The sequence below is a fragment of the Camellia sinensis genome, chromosome 8, assembly GCF_055761805.1.
Source record: "Camellia sinensis isolate YWXY chromosome 8, ASM5576180v1, whole genome shotgun sequence".
Lineage (NCBI taxonomy): Eukaryota > Viridiplantae > Streptophyta > Magnoliopsida > Ericales > Theaceae > Camellia > Camellia sinensis.
Window position 1 is genome coordinate 185450401 of NC_138968.1, and position 15230 is coordinate 185465630.

General features: G+C 42.5%; 1 pseudogene; it reads right to left on the minus strand.

The window, feature by feature from the left end:
- The window catches only part of LOC114256263 ((-)-germacrene D synthase-like), a 296423-nt pseudogene that overhangs the window by 225299 nt on the left and 55894 nt on the right, over window positions 1-15230 (minus strand).

A 15230-nucleotide genomic window follows, 5' to 3' on the forward strand; every position in this document is an offset into this window, starting at 1 on the left:
TATAAATGAATGGGCCGAAGGCCGTTTTGTTACAAATGTACATATGCTAAGTAGGAATATAAATTGGGCCGTTATTCTACATATTGTTTATATGACTTCTGTATTTGATATTATTCACTGGGCTATCGCTCTCGCTCATTCATGTGTTTGTAGGTGAGCCAAGGGAAGTCCAAACCCAGCCCCAGTGAAGTCTTCTAGGAAAATACGAGTTTTGAGGAACTCAGCCTTGCGTCTCACTCTTGAGACCTATCCTTGCCTTTTGTTATGCAATTATATTTTGTCTTGCCGGCTAGGACTTTATGTATATTTGTAAATAGTCTGTCATGGGTTGACTTAATTAGATGATCCTGTTTGTAAAGAATTTTATGGTACTGTACATTTTGAAGCGTAGGTTATTAACGTATACGAGTTTGGTTTGTTTTAAAGTGCATATAAGCACGGCTCTATGGACAAAGTTTTTGATTATTGCTTCCGTTGGGCCCCTCTACTCTGTTGACTTATGTCTATTTTGGTTTGAGGCCGTAGGTAATCCCAGGATTACTGGCCGGTTACGTCCTTAACCCATGTGGGCGGCTTCGGGTCGTGACAGAGTGGTATCAGAGCACGAGTTAATAACTCACACACTTGTCCAATAAGAGCAATAAGCGTCTAGATGAGATCTAGGATGCATTCATGTGATAAATATGAATTTGGGAGCATTGATTATATGCTTAAATGTTTTGATATGAACAATTTTAAGTTATGAGTTGTGAATTACTTGCATTGCAAATTACCTGGATATGTATGCTCCTTGTTACATGCATCTTTGTGTACCTTTTGTATAAGATATAATGCAAGTTTAATCAGATGGTGAGAACCAGAGGAGATGAAATAGAAGAATCCTCAACTGCCAGAATGCACAAGATGGAAGGACTGATACAGGAAATGGCAGAAGCTTTGAGACAACAACAGGAGTGGCAACAGCAGTGGCAGCAGCCACACCCGCCACCTCTACCTCCAGCACCACCCGTGCCAGATCATCAGAATGATGACCAGATTATAGCTCTCACTAAAGAATTCAAGAAAATGAAACCACCACAGTTTTGACGGGGAATTAGATCCGTTGAAAGCCAAAGCATGGGTCCTCGGCATTGAGAAATTATTCGAAGTGTTCCCCTGTTCAGAGACTCAGAAAGTGCTTCTATCTACCTTTATGCTAGAAGACGAGGCAAGAAGATGGTGGATGTTGATGCGAGAAAATCATAGGGATGTTAACTGGGTAAGGTTTCTAGAAATATTCTATGACAAGTACTTCCCGCAGTGTGTCCGGGATAGGAAAGTGGCAGAATTCATGGAACTCAAGCAAGACAGCATGACTGTAGCTGAGTATGAGGCCAAATTCACTGAATTGGCCAGGTTTGCACCACACGTAATTGACACGGACTATAAGAAAGCATGACATTTTGAAGGTGGGCTCCGCAATGACATCCTAGAGAGGGTGAATGTCCTGAAATTGGAAACCTACATTGGGGTGCTTGACAGAGCCATCATATCAGAGGCTAACATAGCCAGACAAGCTAAGCCAGTGACAGAATGGAAAGGCAACAAAAGGCAAGGTTTCTTTTTGAAGAAGAAATTTCTGAAAAAGAAAAACACGGGCTCCTCAAATACTTCGAGTTCTTCCCGAGACGCAGCTCCCATGTGCAATACTTGTAGCAAAAGGCACCGTGGAGTCTGTTACCGTGCATCAGGAGCCTGTTTCAAATGTGGGAAGCAAGGGCACATAGCCCGAGAATGTAATCAGAACAGTGGGAAACTAGCAGGTAGTTCCACTACATCGATCCCGAAGCCGGGGAACACTTTGAAATCTGCTACTGCTGGGGATACAGTGAGACATGGGAGAGTCTTTGCACTTGTTCCGGGCGATACACGAAATGCCAATGCCGTTGTCTCAGGTACTATTTCAATATGTAATCAGGATGCCTTCGTATTAATTGATTCTGGATCAACACACTCATTTGTAACATATATATTTGCATCCAGACTGAATAGACCCCTAGAGTTATTGCCATATTTGTTATGTGTGTCTGCTCCATCGGGGGAGTCTGTGTTATGTGATTATATATATCGGTTTTGTGACATGCATATCGAGGATGTTACCCTATATGTAGATTTGTTGCCCTTGAACTTTAGACATTTCGATGTAATTTTGGGCATGGATTGGCTGACCAAGTACTGTGCCACCATAGATTATGTGACAAAAAGGGTTGTATTTAACCTACCAAAACAAAAAGAGATTGTGTTTGTGGGTAACGGGGTAGTGCCTCCACCTTATTTGATATCCGCAATGAAAGCATGTAAACTGATTAGGAAAGGGTGCCAAGGTTATTTGTGCTACGTGTTGTCTGAACAATCTGAGAATGTTGAATTGAATAATATTCCTATTGTTAGAGAAATTCCGGATGTGTTTCCGAATGAATTACCAGGGGAATTGGTAGACAGGGAGATCGAGTTTACCATTGAAACTGTGTCAGGCACCCAGCCTATTTCTAAAACTCCATACAGAATGGCTACTGCCGAAATGAAAGAATTAAAGGAACAGTTGCAAGACCTTCTTGATAAAGGGTTTATCCGGCCTAGCACTTCGCCTTGGGGTGTACCAGTGTTATTTGTAAAGAAGAAGGATGGTACTTTGCGCCTGTGCGTTGATTACCAGGAATGGAACAAGGTAACGATAAAGAACAAATATCCCTTACCCCGCATTGACGACTTATTTGACCAGTTACAGAGATCACAGGTGTTTTCTAAGATTGATTTGAGGTCCGGGTATCATCAACTGAAAGTTAAGGCAGAGGATGTTGAGAAAACCGCATTCAGAACGAGGTATGGTCATTTTGAGTTTCTTGTTATGCCGTTTGGAGTGACTAATGCTCCGGCAGCATTTATGGACTTAATGAATAGAATTTTTAAAACCTACCTTGACGAGTTTGTTGTAGTCTTCATCGATGATATTTTGATATACTCTAAAGATAGACTTGAACATGAACATCATTTGAGGACTGTCTTACAAATACTTCGGGAAAGGAAACTATTTGCTAAATTAAAGAAATGTGAGTTTTGGTTGGATGAGGTTGTTTTCTTAGGGCACGTGATCAACAAGGAAGGAATTTCAGTGGACCCGCAGAAGATAGAGGCAGTTGTGAATTGGCCTACACCGACCAATGTGACAGAAGTTCGTAGCTTCATGGGCTTGGCGGGGTACTATAGGAGGTTTGTGAAGGACTTTTCGAAATTAGCAGTGCCTCTTACCCAACTGACACGCAAGGGGCAACCTTTTGAGTGGAACAAAGAAAGGGAATCAGCCTTTCATGAATTGAAAACAAGATTGACTACTGCACCAATTTTAACACTACCTTCAGGTACGAAAAATTTCGTAATCTTTAGTGATGCATATTATAAGGGTTTGGGTTGTGTGTTAATGCAGAACGGAAAGGTTATTGCTTATGCCTCTTGACAGTTGAGGCCACACGAGAAGAACTACCCAACACATGACCTTGAATTGGCCGCAGTCGTTTTTGCTTTGAAAATCTGGCGGCACTATTTGTATGGGGCAAAGTGTGAAGTCTACACGGATCATAAGAGCCTGAAATACTTCTTCACGCAGAAAGAGTTGAATATGCGTCAGAGAAGGTGGCTGGAACTAATAAAGGATTACGACCTAGAAATTCAGTACCACCCCGGGAAAACTAATACAGTTGCTGATGCCTTGAGCGGAAAATCAACGGGGAGTATGGCCTGTTTGCTTACTGAACAGAGAGAGATCTTGTAAGATTTTGAGAAGTCAGAAATTGAAGTGGTAATGTGTAAACAGGGCAGATTGATAGCCGCTATTACAGCCGAGCCGGCAATCATTGATGAAATCAAACGGAAACAGAAAGAGGATGAGTACCTCAAGAAGGTGATTGACGAATTCGAGGCAACCCCGAGAGCAGAATTCAGTATTGAGAATGAAATGTTGAAATTCCGAAATCGGATATGTGTCCCAGATATCCCAGAACTGAAGAAGAGGGTTTTACATGAGGCCCACAGGTCCATATTTGCTATGCATCCGGGTAACAACAAAATGTATCGAGATTTGAAACAAACCTATTGGTGGCCCAAAATAAAGAAAGAGATTGCAGAATATGTGTCCAAGTGCCTACCGTGCCAGCAAGTTAAGGCTGAACATCAGAAACTAGGCGGCCTACTTCAACCTCTCCCTATTCCTGAATGGAAGTGGGAACATGTGACTATGGATTTTGTTGTTGGCCTACCTCGGACTTCTCGAGGTATGGACTCTGTTTGGGTTGTAGTTGATAGACTGACTAAGTCTGCACATTTTCAGCCTGTCAAAACTACATTTACTGCTTATAGATTGGCTACCATTTATGTTGATGAGATTGTCCGTTTACACAGAGTTCCAGTATCTATCGTATCAAATTGAGATCCGAAATTTGTGTCTAGATTGTGGAAGAGTTTGCAGGAAGCTATGGGAACAGAACTAAGGTTCAGTATTGCCTTTCACCCACAGACAGATGGGCAGTCAGAACGAACGATACAGACATTGGAAGATATGCTTCGCATGTGTGCTTTGGATTTTCAGGGGAGTAGGGAAGATTATTTACCACTTGCAGAATTTGCTTACAATAACAGCTTCCTCTCCAGCATCGGTATGGCACCATATGAGGCTTTGTATGGTAGGAGGTGTAAATCACCTATTTGTTGGACAGAGGTCGGAGATAGAGCTTTGCTTGGACCAGAAATTGTGCAAGACACTTCTTAAAAGATCAAAACCATTCGGCAAAGGCTCAAAACAGCTCAAGACCGACAAAAGAACTATGCAGACGTTAGGAGAAGACCTCTTGAGTATGAGGTTGGTGACCATGTGTTCATCCATGTTTCTCCGATGAAAGGCCAAGTCAAATTTGGGAAAAAGGGCAAGTTGTCGCCCCGCTACATTGGGTCATTTCAGATTTTGGAAAGGCTTGGTCCAGTTGCCTACAAAGTTGCTTTGCCACCGGGATTTGAGCAAATCCATAATGTGTTTCATGTGTCGATGTTGAGGGGTTACCTCCGAGACCCGTTACATGTGATTGATTATCACCGGGTTGCTATTGGTGAAAATATGGAATATGCTGAATGGCCGGAACAAATTGTTGATCGGCAAGTGAAACGATTGAGAAGTAAGTCCATTCCAATGGTGAAAGTTGAATGGAAGGAACACTATGGTACAGATGCCACGTGGGAAAAAGAGGAGGAAATGCGACTGTGCTATCCACATTTGTTTCCCGACGAAGCGAAATTAAGTTTGGAGGACCAAACTTCCTAAAGGGGGGAAGACTGTGATACCCTTGTTCCGTAGTATGCAAATTGGTCCTTAAATTGAGTATGATTATGTGTTTGCCATGATTTTATGTGCCATTATGTGAATATATGTGATTTTGAAGTTTTATCTGTTCACCGTAGGAATATCTGTTTGAATAATCAGCTTTGGAAATTAAATTGAGGGCCTTATCGGCCATAGAACCCGAAATTGATTATGCCATCGTGATTGGCATAATTTTTAGAGCCTACGGTGAAATTTAATTAGAAATTGATTCGGGATAGATTAAATCGATTAAATTGATGAATAATGCCAAATTACTTTATTATTATTATTATATTGTGAGTGGGGATTTATGTAAAGGCATGTTACACTCCCCTCTAGCCTTATGAACTCAAAATTTGAGTTAGACTGTTGAGAGGAAGAGAGAGCCGGCTGTAGAGAGGAGGAGAGAAGAGAATTGAGCAAACTTAGCTCAAAGCTTGGGAGCCTTGAAGATTATTCAAGTTTTGACCATAGATTGGGAAAATCAAGCCTCTAGGTAAGTGAATTCATGGATATTAAGTTCTAACTTTGTGAATTCAAGTTGAAATAATGGTCAAGAACATGAATTAGTTTGAATGAAAAGGAATTGAGTTGTACATGTTGAATTTCAGGCTAATAGAAGCATGCATGTGAATAATTGTTATAGATTTCCATGTTTGAGCTTAAATTGTGTAATCCATGTTGAAGTTTGAAAGAAATCCATGTGTGTGACCATTTCCTCACCAAATAAGTTGTGAATAATGTGTATTTCTTACATGCAAGAGGAGATTATGAAAGGATAGGCTTTGCATGTTAGAATTTCATGTGTTGGTGATGAATTGGGATTAATTTGAGGCGTGCATGTAAATGATATAAGAGATTGAGCTTCCTAATGTTGTAATATTGCATTGGTATCATATTAATATGTGTATATTTGAGTTTTGAGCCATTGCATGCAAGAATTGTAGTTGGAAAGTTGAATTGGAGCTCAAGAACACGATCTGGGACACCCAGAATTTTGATGTCCGCTCGAGCGGGAAGTTCACGCTCGAGCGGGGATTTCGAGCTCCCAGTATTTGTTCTTGCAGGCTTGGTTTCCGCTCGAGCGGGAAAGTTCACGCTCGAGCGGGGAGCTATGTTGAGAGGCCTTCTGCTCGAGCGCTGTATTGGACGCTCAAGCGTAAATTTCACCTATCCAGTACTTTTGCAGGCCTTAGAGTTCCGCTCGAGCGGGTAAGTCCACGCTCGAGCGGGGACCCCCCCTGTTTTTTGAAATTTTGTTCATGCATTCTGTGATTCGTTTTCCGTTCTCTTTCGCTTGTAAGCACTCTTAGGCATATGTTAAGCATTAAATGAGTTAATGAGATAAGGACAAAGCCTAAAGAGGAATATGTGAATTAAGGAACGGATTGAACTGTTAGTGACCCTTTTCTGTTCATGAAATGTGTAGGGTCAAGCTCCAGGACAAATCCACAAGCCGATCACTGTGAGTAATATCAATATTTGAAAGCTTGTCAATGTCCAATTGTTTATTCCCTTATAAACTTTATGAATTGTTAATTGGGATTGTGGACAAAAGTCTGACATGAATAAATGAATGGCCCGAAGGCCGTTTTGATATAAATGGATGGGCCGAAGGCCGGTTTGATATAAATGAATGGGCCGAAGGCCGTTTTGATACAAATGAATGGGCCGAAGGCCATTTTGACTAGAATGAATGGGCCGAAGGCCGTTTTTATATAAATGAATGGGTTGAAGGCCGTTTGATATAAATGAATGGGCCGAAGGCCGTTTTGATACAAATGAATGGGCCGAAGGCCGTTTTGACAAGAATGAATGGGCCGAAGGCCGTTTTGATATAAATGAATGGGCCAAAGGCCGTTTTGATACAAATGAATGGGCCGAAGGCCGTTTTGACAAGAATGAATGGGCCGAAGGCCGTTTTGATACAAATGAATGGGCCGAAGGCCGTTTTGACAAGAATGAATGGGCCGAAGGCCGTTTTGATATAAATGAATAGGCTGAAGGCCGTTTTTATATAAATGAATGGGCCGAAGGCCGTTTTGATACAAATGTACATATGCTAAGTAGGAATATGAATTGGGCCATTATTCTACATATTGTTTATATGACTTCTGTATTTGATATTATTCACTGGGCTATCGCTCACGCCCATTCATGTGTTTGTAAGTGAGCCAAGGGAAGTCCAAACCCAGCCCCAGTGAAGTCTGCTAGGAAAATACGAGTTTTAAGGAAGTCAGCCTTGCGTCTCACTCTTGAAACCTATCCTTGCCTTTTGTTATGCAATTATATTTTGTCTTGCCGGCAAGGACTTTATGTATATTTGTAAATAGTCTGTCATGGGTTAACTTAATTTGATGATCCTGTTTGTAAAGAATTTTATGGCACTGTACATCTTGAAGCGTGGGTTATTAACGTATACGAGTTTTGTTTGTTTTAAAGTGCATATAAGCACGGCTCTATGGACAAAGTTTTTGATTATTGCTTCCGTTGGGCCCCTCTACTCTGTTGACTATGTCTATTTTGGTTTGAGGTCGTAGGTAATCCCAGGATTACTGGCCGGTTACGTCCTTAACCCATGGGGACGGGTTCGGATCGTGACATCATGTGTCGGGTAGTTCTTCTCATGTGGTCTCAATTGTCGAGAGGCATAAGCAATTACCCGTCCATCCTGCATTAACACACGCCCCAGACCCTTGTAAGACGCATAACTGAAAATCACAAAGTTTTGCATACCTGCAGGCAACGTCAACACTGGTGCAGTGGTTAGTCTCGTTTTCAGTTCATCAAAAGCAAATTCTCTTTCGTCATTCCATTCAAATGGTTGCCCCTTGCGTGTTAGCTGGCTATAGCTCGGCTTTTCGCGCCCCCTTTCGGAAGGATGAATAGCCCTTACAGTTCAGACTCCACTTGTATTGGTTCTGAATCTGATTTCACAAGTGCAATGTGAAATAGTGGAAACACAAAAAGAGTCCAAATCTGGCAATTATTTTTGGAAAATCGATGTTTGAATCAAATGTCAAAAATAGACTGCTTTGCCAGATTTCAAAGTTGCCACCTAAATATTTATTTTGGAAAATTTAGGAAACCCGTGACTCGTGCCGAAGGCCATTAGTCCGTCGTTACAAAAGTGTCTTGGTTTCGGAACTTAAGTATGAGAGAGGAAGGTCAATAATGAGCACCCCACTCACCTGATCAAAGATTGGCCTTTACTAATTATGATGTGATTCTTATGTATAGTATATGTTCTTATTTTATCTTTAACATACAAGTATAGACTAATTTCACGAACAGTTAGAATGTTTGATTTCATGTTTGTTTTGAAAAAGTGTTTTGAATATGTACCACTTCAAAAAGTGATCTCATATATATACATTAATCAAAGTATCCCAATGTCAGTGAATAGCCTTCATCCACAGGCATTCAAATAGTTTATCATTTAAGCAATTAGTCTCATGATAGTATGTTTGATACGACATCAATCACACTTATGCAATATGCTAAAGCATAAAAACTTACCTTGTACTCTGAGCCAAAAAAAAAAGAACTTGTTAGAAAAAAAAATGCATGATCCTAACTATGTATTATGACTAATGCAACACATACAATATGCAATTAATAAGCTCAGCTACTAACATGGCATGCGAGTCAATTCAAGGCATGTGATAGCGCATATATTCAAGTAAAGAGTTTGAATTTGACATTTGAATAATATGATGAGCTGAACTTTTATGCATGCAATACAAGTGGATGCAAACATGAGTATGCTAATTTAAACATGATGTCCTTAAACTAACCATTATAAGCTGGTAAATAAAAGGGAGAAATATGTGGGAGAGAAAGACATACAACCTATTACATATTTGTCCTCACGAAGGAGGGTTCGAATGTCCAAGTGTCTGAATAAATAAATATTACATATCCGAGTGAATAATAATGAAAAGGGGCTGTCTAATTTACTACAACAAATAATATGTAATGATCGCGCGATGCTCCTCAGGAAGTACTCTGTCTGCCTTGTTGAGATTTGTTCTGTTTCACCTCATCATTGCTTTCAACCAAGAGCGTATTGCTTGCAATTTATTGGAGCCTTGCCGACCCAAAACAAGACTTGGTCGAGCCCCAAATAAATCCAAGCATACCTTGTTTTCTTTGGGGAAATCTATTTTTTGTGCCAGAGGTGAAATAGTGCGAACATGTAGACAGGGTATTCCTAGCCATGTTTGTCTCGTCTACTCTTCTCTATCATGGAAAATACTCAAGAGAGGAGCAGACTCGGTTCCCAAACCATCTATGGTTGCAAGTTGATTTGCAAGATGATTTTGGACACGATAAGACAAAGATCAATAAATGCAATGCATAACAACCACCCCTCCCTCCTATCATGGAGCAAATTCAAGAAGGGAAGTAGAGACGCTCAAGATCCATCAAAACATTATGGACTAATATAAGACAAGCATTGACACAATGAACTCGGTATAACATCCGACCGAATTTAATCAATCATATTGGTTCTTTATGTTGGTTGATTCATTTTAAGCTCAATTTTATTTGCCTCCTTTATATTACCTTCCCTTTTCTTTAATCCATTAAGTCCACAGTGATATTTACATCCACTAAGTCTAAAATGCAATAAAGGAAAATAAGTGTGACTTAACCCGAATAAATAAACCTTATTTTCTTCGGAGGAAATTACAAAGGAAGAGTCAAACTTATTTACGAGTTAGGGATTTCAAGTCAAACTCATGATTTGCAACAAGAACTAGTCAAACTCAGAAGAGTGATAATGACTTAGAAAAACCCATAGTGAGTGATAATGACTTGAAATCCAAACTTGATAATGAGTGATAATGACACTTTCCTTGGCGATTTCCAAGGGTCAATTAATCCCTTAACAGTAAACACATTGATGATAAATTCTTCGGGGGAAATTACAAAGGAAGAGTCAAATTTATTTACAAGCGATAAGGGATTTCAAGTCAAACTCAAGATGCGCAACAAGGACTAGTTAAACTCCAGAGAGTAATAATGACTTAAATAAACCCATAGTGAGCGATAATGAGTTAAAATCCAAACGTGATAATAAGTGATAATGACACTTTACTTGGCGATTTCCAAGGGTCAATTAATCCCTTAAAAGTAGACACACTGGTGATCAAAAGAACTGGAAAATACATGATTGTGCTTGTGGAGAAGTGGTTTGGAAATACCCTTCTGATCCTGGGGGACGCTCGTGATCCACTGATAGTCACCGAAAAAGGAATAAACACTCCGGTCGGGGGTGCCGGAATTAGCACTCCGGCGGACAAGTCAGTCTCCACACTCAAGAATGCTTGTATTCTAAGTTAAGTACAACAATTCTCACGTACCTTTCTTATTCTGTTGCTCCTTTATTTATACTTGTTTCCTGGGCCTCGGGGCCAGGCCCACTTTTCACTCATTATCCTCTTATTTACTCGGCGCCATAGTTCAATATCTATTCGGCCTATCTGTATTATTCAGCATTCTGATCGTGCAGGATAGAGCCGAGTAATATCTGTCTTCCAGAGTACGCTTCTGACTCTTCCAATTATCCAGCTCCCACAATTGCCCCCCAAAACACCCCACTAGCATCAGTTAGTCGGCGTGTTTGGCTTCTAGTCCGGGTAGTGAAAAATTCGGCAGTTAACCCTCTTCCCGATGCGCGTCAGAACGCGTACATGCTTTTTGGTCACTGCAACACTTTCCCGCCTCATTTGTGCTTCTCTCGCATTTATTACGATTTGAAACTTCAGTCCCTTCGAATGCATGCTTTTTCGAATATTTGAACCTCCTGGATTGCCAGTCGATGTCTCTCCTCCGGCGCATTTTCTGCGACTCATCTCCGTCTTCTCCTTTGCCTTTCGTAAGTTTTCTTCTCTTCTCTTTGCAACCCTACTTTCTGTATTTATTTTTGATTTAGAATATCCTTGGGTCCTTACCAGAATGGCTAAGCATTTGAAAGACCTCCTTTCTAAGGGTCGAATTTCTGGGTTCCGAAAACATTTCTCTATCCCCGATGATGTCCATCTATCTCTAGTAACGGACAATACCCTTGATATGGAGAGGGACGACCAAAATACAATCGTCTTTCCTCTCTTATCCATTGCGGAGGGCGGAGTTCGCTTTCCCCTACACCCATTTCTTAGGGCTGTCCTCCGCTATTGGGGTTTGATTCCTTCGCAACCCAATGTGAATTTTTTTCGAATTGTAATGGGAATCGTAGAGTTGAACCGGCGTCTCAGGATCAACCTTGGCATTCCGGCAATTCGGCACTACTACGCTTTAGCCAAATCCTCCGGTCGGCTCAGGCGCTATTTTCTCAGGGCTATGGACACCGACCATCACTAGGTAACGATGCTTGCCAGCTCTGGCAAACGAGTTGATGATGTAATGGTCAATGTCCGAGGCAACTGGGAATTCAGCGAAGGCGAAGATCGCCTAGACCCTATTCCCAGACAGACGGGTGAACCAGGTTGCCGTATAACTCCTTGTTTGTTGATCTTTCTTTTATTTGGCTTTTTCTCGAAGTCTAACCCTTTGTTTTTACAGGCAATAAGTTGAAGAGGATTCTGACCTCAGTTGACGATGAAGTTTTTGCAGAAATTAAGACTGCACTAAAGTACTTTGGCCGTCCAAATGTACATAAGCAAGGGAGAGCCGCCCATATTCTCCTGTGGTACGAGCCTACCTATACTACATTCTCAGCCGCGGATGAAATTCCGATCCCAACCGGCGAACAACACCTTACGGCTCTTATCTTCCCCAGCTTCAAGACCCTCAGGCAAATTGGTCTCGAAGCTTCTGATTCGGAGCAAGACTTAGAGCCAGTGGTCGAAGTAGTTGCCGAATCAACGAAGGTGTTTGCTACGGAGGCCGAAGAGGTTGACGAAGCTCTGAAATCAGCATTTGCGGCAGCCGGTCTTAACCAGCCTAACTCTCCATCCACTTCGGGTCGGGCGAAGTTTTCCTTCGGAGATATTTTTACAGACTAGGGAGATCTACCCAGCGTTTTTTCTGATGGCATGGCTGGGGAAATCTCACGCAGATGGCGAGAAAGAGAAATGTCGAGCGAATGGCCGCTCGAAAGAAAGCCAAGGCCGCTCGTTCTGAGCCTGTCCCAGTTGAATCTTTACAACCGGTTACTGGAGAAGAAACGGCTCAAGTTGTTGTGGCCGAGACAAAGGGGGCCGAACAGCAGGTTACGGAAGAACGGCTGGTTTCAAAAGAGCGGGGCAAAAATCGTTCCGCCGAGGGAGAGGCCGGCTCAAAGGATAGCCCTGCTAACAAACGGCCTCGCTTAGAGGAGTCCGACATGGTTGTCCCTTTCGTTGTTCAACCAAAGATCAAAGACACGTCAATCTCTTCTGACGCATCTGCCATGAAGGATCCAGTCGTGGCGTTGAGCTTGGCCGCCTCAATTTCGCTACCGGCTAACATGGCCACCTTTCGAGAAGAGCCAAATTTGGTAGCTATAGCGTTCGCTGCTCAGTCGGCCTTTCTGGTATGTATACGATACTTTCTTTTTGCTCGTTTGGTTTGGTTTGCATACGATATTGCTTGGTGTGGTGATCCAAACTTGTTTTGCAGACGGTTGGAAGGATAGCCGAACTAGGCCACCGGCAGCGTGATTCCGCTGAAAGAATTGGCCGCTTAAAGTTTGAAGCTGAAGGTGAAAGAAGCAGGGTCGAGTTCGAGCCGAAGCTGAAAATGAGAGGGCTCGGACTACTGAACAGCTCAGATCTGAAGCCGAGGATAGGGCGAGCGCGAGCGAGGAATCGCTCAAGTTAGCCCAAGAGGCGTTTTCCAAGGCAGAGGCCGAGTTATAAGAATTGAAGGCAGCCAAGGAAAAAGCCGAATCTGAAGCTTCTATGACGCTAGAGGCTGGGAAGAGCGCCGCCTTGAAGGAATACGTAGATGAGGTCCCCAAATTCGAGAATCGGGGATTCAAACATGGGTGGCTTAGAGCCCTTACTGCCGCTGGAGTTACATTGGCCTTGCCAAGTCCATACGAGCAAGTGGACGTTGAGCCACTTGAGTCTGATCTCGAGGATTGATCTGGGAGACATTCTAGTTTTATTAGGTATCTTGAATTTTAATGTACGTTTTTGTTTAGTGGATTCTAGTTAGTTCAAGATAATTTTCATGTATAAATTAGTTACTATCTGCGCTCAATTTATTAATGAAAATTTCCTTCCCGTTTCACTATTACTTGTACGCAGTTTTTGATATTAATGAAGAGTTTTGCCTTCTACTTTGGATAAAATGATTACTGTCTATTATGCCTTCTAACTATCGATTGGATAACAGTGTAATCTTGGCAATTATATTAGTTTAACTTTAATTTATCCGAACAAGTAAATCGACTCTTGGTGCCGAATAGGACTAGTAAATCGATTCATGAAGCTGCTGCGGCACTCAAGCCGAATAGATTGATGAATCTGTCCTTGCCCCAGCTGGTTCATGAACATTAAACGCTGAATCACACAATATTGATGAGTCGATTCGTGAAGTGGCTGCGGCAATCAAGCCGAATAGATTGATGAATCTGCCCTTGCCCCAGCTGGTTCATGGACATTAAACACCAAATCACACAATATTGATGAGTCGATTCGTGAAGCGACTGCGGCACTCAAGTCGAATAGATTGATGAATCTGCCCTTGCCCCAGTTGGTTCACGAATTTTCCCTTGCGGAAGTTAAGAATGCCGAACAACAGTGTTTGATGGGGGCACGACTCGGTCAGCGCCGAGCTATTGAGGTTTCGATATTAATGAGATTGCTTTGGTGGCACTGCCGTCATAGGAAATAAATAAATGAAGGTCCTATCTATATGCTCAGTGAGCAACTCAGTCCAGGTCTTTGATGAAGAATAAACAAGTGCGAATGTCGAATAGACTCTTTTTTAACAGCAAAGGGGAAGCGAGGACGCTAGCTGAGCTGGGAGGAGACATGAATCGTAGTGGCGAACCTTCGCGCGCGGGAGGTAGGATTTCGAGGGATCGGGAGAGACATGAATCTCCTCGTCGTCGAAGTTGGTCACCCAGGAGGGACAAGGAGCCACAGGGCAAATCCCCGCAACCCCGTTCTGGAAGGGATCCCGGTGCGAACCCACGCCCATTGAGTTTTGCAGTCTTGGTGGGGAATAGACCCATGACAAATGCGGACTCGATCGTTCGAGATTCAAGTGTGGCAGTCGAATTTGCTCGACAGATTTTTCCTCCCGAGGTCCAGCAGTCGATGGTAGTCGGCAGGACTTCGAAGTGTTTCGTGAAGGCATTCATTGTGTAGTGAAGGGGCTCTACACCGCCTACAAAATCGGCATGCGTCTCCGTGTTACCCGCCGAGAAATAGAGAAGAGGGAAGAACGCATCCGAAGCTTGGAGGCTCGCGCAAAAGCGGTTGAACGTGAGCTAAAGAAGGTCAAAGCAGTTCAGGCACAACCCGTCGGGCAGGCTAACCCAATCGTGGAAGCAAGGGTCACCCAGCGGCTTATCAGTACCGTGATGGAATCCGCAAAGGGGAGGGCCTATGAAAAAGGCTTCCACGAAGGCCAGACAATAGGGATACAGAAGACCAAGGAAAAGCTCACCGAGGAAGTTTGCCGATTTGAAAATCGTGGATTTAAGCATGGTTGGATCAAGGCGCTTCAGGCCGAAGAAGCTCTCTAAGCATCGGGCGTCGACTCGGCATTGCCACTGTACCAACGTAACAATTTTTCGTTTTTCGCCTTTGAAGTCGAGCAGAGTGAAGATGAGGACGACGTCGTGTAAAAACACTCAATGTAACGTTCGAACGCAGATCGCGTTCATAACTATGTAATTATT